A 12650-nucleotide genomic window follows, 5' to 3' on the forward strand; every position below is an offset into this window, starting at 1 on the left:
AATCTTTTTGTATAAAATCAACGATCTTCCTATCCAAGTTCTGAAAGCTCACACCTTGATCTTCAAGACCAATCCTCAAACACACAAGGACGTGTGTGGGCGCATAGGATTCAAAAGGTTGATTTATGACTCTCTAGATGTACTCAACATATGAGATCTAGCGATGTTTGATTGAGAGAAGAAGAATTGAACAATTTTTAGGTTTAGGAAAACTATAGCTTCTGTCTCAGAGAGAAAGTCTATTTTTAATCACATGAAAAACATTGTTTTTGAAAATATCACTCTATCAGTTTTTATAGAGATAATTAATCTTTATTTTATTAAAAAATAGAATTAAAATTAAAATTGATATGTTATTACTATTTAATTATTTAATTTATATCATGTTTAAAAAGAAAAAATTAAATAACTGATTAAACAAATAATTTGAAATTCAAAATTCAAATCCCAGGGATACTGTAACGCCCTGCTACCTTAGAGCCGTTACTAAGTGAGTTTAAATCGTGCAATTAACTCGCTAAACGAGATTCTTAGAACAAAAGTGTGACTAAGCTAAAATCAAAGTCATAATTTTTTTAAATAATCTCATTTCGAAAATTATAAAAGTTTAACATTTGGGATCCCAAAATACAGTTTAGAAATATTTACAACTCAAAATATAATCACAGTCGACTAAACGACAAAATCTAGTTTTATGCATTCATCTCCCAAAAATGCCCCTGACCATGGCAGTCAGGCTGACCAAACATGTACACGCCGCTTCACGCTCGCCATACTCATGATTGGTTGACTTTCTCCTTGCCCTTACCTGCACCACAGAGCACCCGTGAGCCGAAGCCCATCAAGAAAACTCACAAACAGATAACATATGCATATCAATACTTATCAATTAAATAGGCCATCTATAGGCTAATCACATACGCCCATGCCGTCCCAGGCGCTTTACCATGCCCTGGATTCGCAGTCCATACCGTGAGGATATCCCAGGTATCCTTTGGGATCTAACCTAGCAACTCGCACTCAGTGTGCTAAACGCTACTTCCGGCCCTGGCCCCTTGCCGCACTCGGCCTTGCACTCCACGTGCCTATCGCCGTTCCCGGCCCATTGCCACTCTCGGCCTTCACCGTTATTGGTCTTCACCGTGCACGGCTCATGACATACGATCAACACATTCACATATGATAAAGCTAATCAACAAGCTAAGCATACATAAACTCAATCAAAGGGTCAAACCCCACAACACAGTCATACAGGGCCGATGTAACGACCCAAAATCGCTAATAAGGCTTGAGGGCCTTGATTAGTGTGCCAGGAGGGCATGTTGGGATTTATGTGTGATTTTATGAGTTAAATGCATGGTTATGATTTAAAGCATGTTATATGACTAATTGAACATTCGATATGCATGACTACGTGGTTAGTATGCATGTTAGGTGAAATAAATATGCATGTGGACCCCGTTTGCATGATAGGGGTAAATTGGTAATTTTAGCCCGCTGAGGGCATATATGTGATAATTGTATTCTGTGAATTGTACCACGTGAGTGTGGTGTTATTGTTGTGATGCACGTGCCGAGACGGTCCTAGAGAGCAAGTTAACTTAAGAGTCACAACGAGATTTCTATACCCGGCTCGGGAGGAGCCTAGGGGTACTTTGGGAATTTTATGGTTAAGTAGAGAATTGGCGGTTAATGGTTATTGGAGATTTAGTAACCTGGGTAACCATTAGTTACTGCTGAGAGTAACAAGTTTAGGTGAAAGAAATGGTAGAATTGCAATATAGGAGAAAGGACTAGAGTGCCCTTGAGGTGTAGTTAGCAAAGGGTTTTGATGAAGGGGTAAAATGGTCATTTGGCTGGGAATTAGATAGGTTGCAGCTGGGTATTAAGGGGTACACGGTTTGGGGCTTGGTCATTTGTTGTTTTGATGAAAATTGAAGAGAAGAAAAAGAAGAAGGAGGAAAAGCTAGGGCATGAAGAAGAAGAAGATGAGTGGAGGAGCTGAAATTGGAGACTTAGGAGATGAAGGAAGCTTAGGGTTGGATTCTTCATTCAAGGTAAGGATTCTATGTAATTTAAGGCTTGTTTCTGTTATGGTTTGAGGAATTTAAGCATGGTTTAAGTTTGGTTTTGGGTTTTATATTTTCTGAAGTTGAAAATCAAAGATGTGGATTTTGGGGATTTGATTGTGTGTTTGGGTTTCTTTGATGATGTTTCTGAGTTGTTAAATGGTCTATGTGGGGTTTTGAATTGATTTTTGGGGCTTAGGCGTGAGTTTGGGAGTGTTTTGGACGATGAAATGCAGAGGAAAAACCCAGTTTTTCCTGGGTTCGCGAAGGAGCGCCGCGGCCCTGTTCTTGGGCGCCGCGGCGCGAAGCTGTTTGCAGTCAGGGGGCTTTCTGACTTCTCTGGGCGCCGCGGCCCTTGTGGGTAGTGCCGCGGTGCTACGCCTTTTTCAGGATGGGAAATTTTGCAAATTTGAGCTTTTGCTCCGGGGGTTCGGGGGATGTTTCCGATGAATTGTTTTAGGAATTTGGGAGTCCCGAGAGTGTGGGATTGGTCCCGGGAAGTGGTTTTGAATTGATTAGTATTAAAGGATGTTTCATGTGTGTTGTGACTAGGATATTGGAGAGGCTCGTGCTAGAGGACCGTGCTCACAGCTTTAGTGCATCAGGAAGCTCGGAGTACAGGTAAGAAAACTATAACACCCGTAGGATAGGGCATGGGCCCATAGTGTGATTGCGGGGCACGGCCCTATATTGCATGATGAGATGATTGCAGGGCACGACCCTATATTTTGCATTACATGTTAGGGTGTAGACTTAAATGAATTGATATTTGTTTGAATGTTGTTTGAGTTATACTATATGTGGTTATAGTGGAATGATGCGGCGCGGAGCCGAGAACGGCAATGGAGCCGAGAACGGCGTAAGGCCGAGAACGGCAGTGGGGCCGGAAGTAACACTTAGCACATGGGATGCTTATAGTCAGGGTGGGACCCAGTGGATACATGTGAGATCCTACGGTAAGGACCGAGACCCCAGGCTTTGGTAAGGCTTCTGGGGCGGCATGGCCGTGTTTGCTTAGTCTAATGGTTGACTTGTTTATCTGTGGATTATCTGATATGATTAACTGTATAATTTGCATATGTTATGTTCTGCATGAGTTTTCTTGCTGGGCTTCGGCTCACGGGTGCTCTGTGTTGCAGGTAAGGGCATAGATTGAGTCAACCAACCATGAGTATGGAGAGCGTGAAGCGACGCGTACATGTTTGGCCTGCCCGACTGCTTTGGTTGGGGGTTTATTCGAAAAACGGCTATAATAATCTATGATTCTTATAACTAATCAACTGTAAACTTATTTCAAGATGTAAATAGTTTTCAAACCTTATTTTGGGATCCCAAATGTTTAATACTAGAAGTTTTAATGAAACAACGCATTTTCAAGGATTACAGCCTTCACTTTTTAATTAGTCACACTTTCGTTTTAAAAACCTCGGTTAGCGAGTTCATTGCACACTGTTTTGTCTTAAAACTCAATTAGTAACGGCTCTAAGGAAGTAGGGCGTTACAGCCGAGCCCTACAACTCATGCTCTACGGGAAACCGTAGTTTTCTTACCTGAGTCTCGAGCTTCCTGAGCACTGAACCCTTGAGCATGGTCCTCTAATCCGAGCCTCTCCGAGAACCTAGTCACAACACATAAATAGCATCCCCATTACTAACTGATTTAAAAACATCTCTCAAAACCAATCCCGAGCCCTCGGGACCTCCCGGATCCCCACACAAGGTGGCGGAAGCGTCCCCCGAGCCCCCTGGGTAAAAGCCTGAAAACTAAATTTTTCCCTTGCCCAGAAATGGCCTAGCGCCACGGTGCCCTCCAATTAGGGCCGCGGCGCAGAAGAACAGGCCCACGGCGCCCCTTCACGAACCCATAATTCTAGGTTTTCCTTTGCATTTTCCCCAAGCCAAAACACTCCCAAATCATTCCCAATGCATGCCTAAGCCTCAAATTCAACTTAAAACCTCAAATAAACCATCTAGCAACTTATAAACACCAACAACAAGTCTAAACACACAATCAAATCCATGATTCACAAATTGGTTTAAAACTCTATGAAACTTAAACCAATAAACCAGAAACTTAAACCACCTCATCTAAAACATAACAGAGGTGCATAAAACCCTTACCTTAAGTTGAGATTCGCCCCTAAGCCTTCTCCAAATCCAACTCCAAGCAAATCCCTCTTATTTCCCAAACTGACCTAGCCAAGCTTCATCCCAAAAATCCACCAAACAGAAACACACATATCAGCTCTTAACCTTAGTATTTCTCTACAGAATTCCATCAAGTTACTGATTAAAACTCACCTTTGAGCCCAGTAGTAAAATCTCCCAATTCCTAGCCTTGAATCCTTTGAGCTCTAGCTTAGAATCCTTCAAAATTAGCCACCCTAGGGAGGGAGGGAGAGCACATCGATAGAGAGAGATAGAGAGATAGAGAAATTAAGTTTCCTTTTGTTCCTCTGCTTCTTTTTTTTAAATGGTTCTAGAGTCCCAGCCCTCAAATTGAGCATATCCATCAACCCAAAATGACCATAATACCCCTTAAACTAGTTTAAGTCCTCAAACCTTTCCAAGGGCAGTTTAGTCTTTCGACACACCTTACTAAATCCTCAAGTGTACCTAAATAGAAATCCCGTTACTCCTGACTTGTCTAAACTATTACTATTACTAACCGCTAATGAATAATTCTCGATAACTTAACATTATTCTCAAAATACCCCTAGGCTCCTCCCGAGCCAGGTATTTGACCCCGTTGTGACTTTCTAGCTAAACAGCTCCCTAGGACTGTCTCAGAACGTGTATCACAGATATGTTACCATTATATCACATAAATCACATATATTACATTTATGCCATCAACGGGCTAAGATTACCAATTCGCCCCTGACAATCAAACGGGGCCCACATGCATATTTATTCCACCTAAACATGCATTCTAACCACATATTCATTAAGTTCACATAGATTAACACATTATAACAATTATTGCCCTCCAGACATACTAATCAAGGCTCCAAGCCTTATTAGCAAATTTGGGTCGCTACAGATATGAAACCCCTGTATGTGGTGCCACACTCATTGCACAATGAGTGTGTCGCCCCATATATTAGGGTTTTCCCTAATTTTCTCATTTGTTTATTTAATCAACTTTTAAGACAATATATTTATCTCAACATAAATACCAGTTAATTCAAAATTAACTTTATCTTAAAATATCAGTTTTAAATATATAAATAAATATCTTATTCCAAATAAGATAATTACTAATCTCTCTTTATATATTAATCCAAACAAGATTAATATTTATTTTAACAAAAACTATATAGTAAAATAATTAATTCATAATTAATTAATAGCCTATAATTATCACATAATTATTTCCTTGCCTTGAAAAATTAATTAATTTGCAATTACGTCCTTCTCTCTACGAATCTTTCTTTTGACAACCCTTGACAGTGTAGGACAGATGTGATCTGGGGACCATGGACCTATAATAAGAAGCTCCAATAAACCAGATTATTAATTAAATTCTTTAATCCAATAATCTTATTTATTAATTCCATGAATAATCCACCATAAATATGGAATTTCACTCTAAGTATTTATAGAATTATATTTAGAGAGTTTTCTCTTGTAGTCCATTGATATAATCAATACATGTAGTTATGTCCTCTATTTATTGGTTTGTTAATTAGAGTTGGTCAGGATTACCATTTTACCCTTCTAATTACATCTTGATCATTAAGTACCATTCATTCACTAGCGAATAGTTAATATATAATCAAATTATAGAATTGAGCTCAATAACTATTCAGTTTCATAATTAATCCTTAAGGGAACCAATATTTGATCCGTTTGGAAAGTATGGATTCCACTATTGTAATTCATGTTCCCAACCATTCAGGATTCCACTGTTGTAATTCATGTTCCCAACCATTCATGATATTAAATCTCCAACACAAAAGTCATTAGCCTCACTATACTAAGAAACCTTAACGAGTGAATCAAAAGATCCAATAAACAAAAAACATGAGTTCATGAGTACTTAGGATTTAGAATGATCTACAAAAGATCATCTATTATGATAAAAATCAAATCTTTATGTCAAATGGCAAGTTTATAAAGATAATTAATTCTTATCGGTCATGTCATATATAATCTCTATTATATACAACACCTTTACCAAGATGTCTATCCACATCAGTAATCTGAATCCAGATCACTTGCATCCCATATGCTTAGTAAACCGGACTAGTAATCGTTCATTAAAGATTCCATACTTTAATATGTTACTGACTATTTTATTCATTATATATGATCTTAATTCTGTCGTACTAATACAAGATCATATTCTCATGAATGAATATGAAATTTTCTTGATATTATTATATAATTAATTAAAACAATAATTATAATATTCAAATATAATAAAATTGTACTTTTATTTAAATCAATAAAATGCATTTTCATGCTTTTAGGGCATTAATTCTAATAATCTCCCACCTGCCCTTAAAGAAAGTGAGGCATCTCCCTTCTTCCCATGTTTCGCACATGACCCATAAACGACTTTGCAAGAAGTGTCTTGGTAAACAGGCCTGCCAGGTTTTGTTCCGATGCTATCTTCATAACAGTAACATCACCTCTGTGCACAATGTCTTTACCAGATGGTATTTCCTTTCTATATGCTTTCCTTTCTTATGGCTTCTAGTTTATTTGGAATTAGCTACTGCTCCACTGTTGTCATAGTACAAGATTAGTGGCTTATCCATATCTTGAACTACTTCCAGATCAGTGTAGAACTTCCTCAACCAAACCTCTTCCTTAGCTGCTTCACAAGCTACTATATAATCGACTTCCATGGTTGAATCTGCAATACTGAATTATTTAATACTTCTCCAGACTACAACTCCTCCACCAAGAGTGAATACTGACCGAGATGTCGATTTATGACTATCTTTGTCTGATTGGAAATCAGAATTAGTGTATCCAGTAGGGTTTAACCCACCCCTGAATATACAAGCATATAATCTCTCATTTTCTTAAGATACTTGAGAATGTGCTTTACTGCAATCTAGTGTTCCAAACCTCGATTTGATTGATAACGACTTACAATCCCTACTGCTTAGCATATGTCAGGCCTAGTACAGTACATAGCATACATAAGACTCCTAATTGCTGAAGCATAGGGATACTTTCCCATGTCCTTTTCCTCCTGAGGTGCTTTGGACATTGCTCTTTAGAAAGAGTAATTCCATGTCTGGTGAGTAACTGACCTTTTTTGGAATTCTCCATAGAGAACCTTTCAAGCACCTTATCTATATAATTAGCTTGAGAAAGTGCAAGAAGCTTGTTCTTCCTATCCCTTAGGATTTGGATTCCCATAACATAGCTCACCTCGCCCAAATCTTTCATTTGGAACTTTTCAGCTAACTACTTCTTCACGTTTGACAATGTCTCTACATTGTTGCCAATGAGGAGAATGTCATCCATGTAAAGAACTAGGAAAACCTTTACTTTTCCTTTGATGTATTTGTACACACATGCTTCATCAAAATTCTGTTCGAAGACATATGTTTTAATTGTTTCATCAAAGGTGATATTCTAAAATCGAGGTGATTGCTTTAATCCATAAATGAATTTTAGCAACTTACACACCTTTTGATCTTCCCCATTCTTGATGAACCCTTCTGGTTGTACCATATAGATGCTTTCATCCAGATAGTCATTTAGAAAGGTTGTCTTGTTGTGCATTTTCCATATCTCATAGTTGTAGGTGGAAGCTATGGATAAAAGGATGCGAATGGATTTAAGCATAGCCACAAGAGAAAATGTCTCTTTGTAATCAAGATCTTCTTTCTGAGTGTAGCATTTTTCTACTAGCCTTGCTTTGAAAGTCTCCACTTTCCCATCTACACCTCTTTTCTTCTTGTATATCCATTTGAACCCAATGGGCCTGACATCTTCAGGTGGATCTACAAGTTCCTAGACAGAATTGAAATACATAGACTCCATTTCTTGGTCCATGACTTCTTCCCATTTCTCTTTTTCAGGATCATCCATTGCCTCTTTGAAAGTTAATGGATCATCCTTGTCTGTATCAGAAACAAGAACATGTGTCTCATGTTTGTAGGAACAGGGTGTCTCAAAATTTTCCCACTACAACATTGCATGAGGGTTTCCTTTTTTAGGAATATTGGTTTCCTTGGTTTGCCATTTATCATTTAATGATGAAGATGATGGTGATGGAATCTTATCAGTTGTGAGTTCCTCCAAAACTACCTTGCTCCTAGGTTTATAGTTATTCACATAATCGTGTTCAAGGAAGGTTGCATTTGTGGAAATAAATACCTTTTGATCCTTGGGACTATAGAAGTAATCGTCTTTTGTCTCTAGAGCGTAGCCCATAAAAAAGCACACTTTAGACCTTGAATCAAGTTTCCTTAATTTAGGTCTAAGAAAATGGACAACCCCAAATGTGGAAATGGTGCATGTAATGCCCCACGTCACTATGGTTGCTTCCTGGAATGACGACTGACCCTAGAAACCAACACGAGTCTTTCCAACGTGCTTTGTCCTCACTCACACACTTCTTGGGAAAACTTCCTAGGAGGTCACCCATCTTGAGATTACTCCAGGTCAAGCACGCTTAACTTTGGAGTTCTTAAGTGATGGGTGACCTCCTGGGAAGTTTTCCCAGGAAGTGTGTGAGTGAGGACAAAGCATGCTAGAAAGACTCGTGTTGGTTTGTAGGGTCAGTCGTCATTCCAGGAAGCAACCATAGTGACGTGGGGCGTTACAAATGGTATCAGAGCCTTGACCTGCCCGGAAGTGTAGTCGACGGGGACATCAGACTCCTAAGGGGAGGGGGGTGATTGTGATAGTCAGAATCTCGTGATTCGCAGGGGGAAAGATCGGGTAAAAAGCTATGCAATCCCACACCACCTGGGTAAGGTCAAGTGTGATGATTCTAAGACTGTGTAGCTATGGGACTACACAATTGAAGATGGCTTAAATGAATTGATGGGTACTACCTATATCAACAAGATGCATCTTCTTTTCGGTAGCCCATCACTTGAGAACTCCAAAGTTAAGCGTGCTTGACCTGGAGTAATCTCAAGATGGGTGACCTCCTAGGAAGTTTTCCCAGGAAGCGTGCGAGTGAGGACAAAGCATGTTGGAAAGACTCATGTTGGTTTGTAGGGCCAGTCGTCATCCCAGGAAGCAGCCATAGTGACGTGGGGCGTTACAGTGTGTAGAGTCCAAGAACTTTACTTACCTAATTGTTTAGTAGTATTATAGTATGTTTAGTGTTATCATTGTTACTTTGGATTTTTGGTTCAGACCGGGAGTTATTTGGACACTCATAGTAGTACTTATAGATTTTCTAAGTTTAACCTATAGTTTAAGAATATTAAGTATAACCTAAGGTTTGATTAATGTGTCTGATATTAAGGATTATATTATTATATTATAAGGTTTAGACATCAACCAATAGGATTTTAAGCACATGTTTTGAATGGTAATTAAGGATTAAGTATTTTTGAGGATTAAATTAAATAAGGGTAAAAGTTTGAATGTATAGGGTCAGTCAGCAGCTTTGAGCACGTTGAGGGCTTAGTCAAGGCTGTTTACTCCATTCAAACTCAGCTAAAAATGTGTAAATTCGTGTTTAAATATTCAGCGTATGCCGATATATCGCAGCTATAGGGGGCGATATGTCACAGCACGTAGATACGGAAAACACGAATCGATGCACGGTCGCCTCGGGAACAAAGGTCCAGGCAATATATCGCCTATAGGGGGCGATATATCGCCTCCACCAGCATGAATTCAAATACATTTGAATTCTTTTCCCTTCAGCCATTCAAACTCCTTCAACAGTCCAGCATCTTCTGAACGAGTCTTCAGCCTCTGCTGAACGATTATTCAAATGATTTTCACTTAAAAAGCCATTATTTTTATTCAAGTAAAATCAAGATATTTTCATTCCCAAACTCTATAAATAGGACCTAGTACCCAGCCATTATTCACCATTTGCTCTAAGTTCAGAGGCTGCTAGTGTTAAGTGAGTGTAAGAGTGTAAACACTTGGTTTGGGGAAAAACTATAAGCTTAAACATCATAAGCTTATCAAACACTTTGGGAAGTAAGTGAGTGCTATAGTATTTCGGTGGATGTTAGATTGATCTTGCAATCTTTGAGGTAAACCCAAAACTCTAGTTCTTTTCTGTATTTTTATGTTATTTCCTTTCTCAAAACCTTCTACTCAGTCCCCTAACCTTATTCTTATTTTGGTTAGGGAATCCAAGCTTTTAAGCATATAAGTTGGTAAGTATGTTTTCTATGGTTTAGTCTTTCCATCTCTTTCATTTCATCTCCTTTCTTTAGACTTACTCTTTTTTTATGGTTTTAGGAGTGTTCCAACAATCCCAACTCAGTCCATAATCTCGGTAACTTTGGTAAGGAAATAGGCTAGAATCAACATGTTTTATCTATATGTTTTATGTTATTAAAAGTGTTATGATATGTATATGTGTATGTTTGTAGGCTTGGGCATATGACCCATATGACTAACAAGACCCCAAATGGGTTATGGGCATATGACCTACTTAGCTAGTAGGACCCCACTAACCCCATGGGCATATGCTTGTTTAGTCTATGGGACCCCAAGTAATAATGGCCATTATAATAAGTGTATGTTATATGTATTATGTTAAGTCTTTATGTTTTCTTATGAACTTATGTATGTGACTTTGTGTTAGATTTTCCTTACTGGGCATTAGGCTCACTCCTTTCTGTTTATGTGCAGGAAAATAAGTTTAGAGGCGGAAAGATTCGTGACGCTTGGAGAATGTGTATCGATGATGAATGGAGTCAAGGGGCCGAGCGTTATTCGATTCGAGGATATAGTCTCCTTTTATGTTTTTATGGTTTTTATGTGTATTTTCCGCATTATTATGTAATGTCTTTTATTTTAAATCTTGTTTTGTTTTAAAGACAATGGGATCCCAAAATCCTTCTTAGTATTCTGTTTATTTGTAAATAACTCTTATTTTCAAGTTACTCAATAAATTATGGTATTTTCGTAAAAATGTAAGTTTTATGTATAGTTTCGATAATGGTCCAATTAGTCTAGATTAGTGGGTCATTACAGTTGGTATCAGAGAAAATGGTTCCTTCGCATGAAGTTCTCCTCGATACACATGCTCAAAGCTCCGAATCGGACCGCCAAGTAAGTGTTTAAGTTACAAGTTACAAGTTACTTTGTCTATGTGTATAGCTAACAACTTTAGTGTTTATGTTTCAGTTAAAAATGAATGGAGCTTTAACCTACCAAGATATCCGAGCCATTAAGGCCTTAAAAAGAATAAGGGAGCCAAGAAACACCGTAGGAGCCTTAGAAAGGATTACACGAAGGTTGCTTTTGTTTCACCAAGCAATAGGTGGCCTTCAAGAGGCTAAACAAATAATGCTAAGATCAACAGAACAATATGTATTAGTGATTAGGTTGTTTAAAGATTTCCATCCTGTAATAGCAGCCTTAGAAGAAATATGGGAAGAAATGAATGATGAGGATGAATCACCATTAGCAATGAGATACTACTTCCTCTTAGTTAGGTTCACCGCAAAATTTGAATTTCAATTCACCAAGGAGCAAAAGAATAGGATTCTCACAAACCTTCCTAGAGGGCATTTTGATGCTCATGATAATGATGACTATGAGGCTATAGATGATGATATGTTAGATGACGGATCGGATGTAGAAGATCCCGATTTTTAGATTAGTAGTTTTTATTTGTTTTATTTACTTTTATGTTATGATTGTAATAAGTGAAATTGTTTTCCAAATGAATAAACATGCTATTTGAATATCATGTGTGAGTTTGAATTTTTTTCAATCATAATAAATACTAAATAAAATGAATAATGACTGAGTTCGGTGAGGGTGGATACAAATCAATGAACCTGGTTTCCTTGTTGAGAGTTAGGGGGCCTTAGTAGTGGGAACGATTTTACTGATCCCAGCCCTCCCTCAATATGGTTAACTTTGGAACAAAGATAAGTTTCGAGCCTGAGAATTAAGTCATATAGGATGATTAGAAACACACTTAGAAAATAAAGATGACTTGTTTTTCTAAGTATAGAAACCCACTCTAATAATAAATAAAGACCTATATAATTTTTCATAAAAAGTCATAATAAATAGGTCCGAGATATGTTTGTTCTAGAATAAGTTTTGCCTTAGAGCCTATTAGGAAAAGTTATAACATGTTTCTTTTAACTGTTAGAACTCTGCTACGATGTCTCTCTGAAGATCTGCTCGCACCAACGGGAACGCTTCCAACGATGTTCCAGCGACCAATGCGGTCCCTACCGTTTGCCGAAGGAGAGTGCGTGTTATTGCTCGCCGCAACGCGCCGGCACAGCCAGCTGACAACACTGCAGAGATTGCCAGACTGCGACAACAAGTTGAGGAACTTCTGCAGCAACAACGCCAACAGGCTCAATCTCAGCCTCAGCCGCAGCCGCAGCCACAGCCAATGGCCCCAGCACCCCAACAAGTTGGTCCGTATGGGGGATGGCCT

Source organism: Humulus lupulus, chromosome 2, assembly GCF_963169125.1.
Source record: "Humulus lupulus chromosome 2, drHumLupu1.1, whole genome shotgun sequence".
In the NCBI taxonomy this organism is placed as follows: domain Eukaryota; kingdom Viridiplantae; phylum Streptophyta; class Magnoliopsida; order Rosales; family Cannabaceae; genus Humulus; species Humulus lupulus.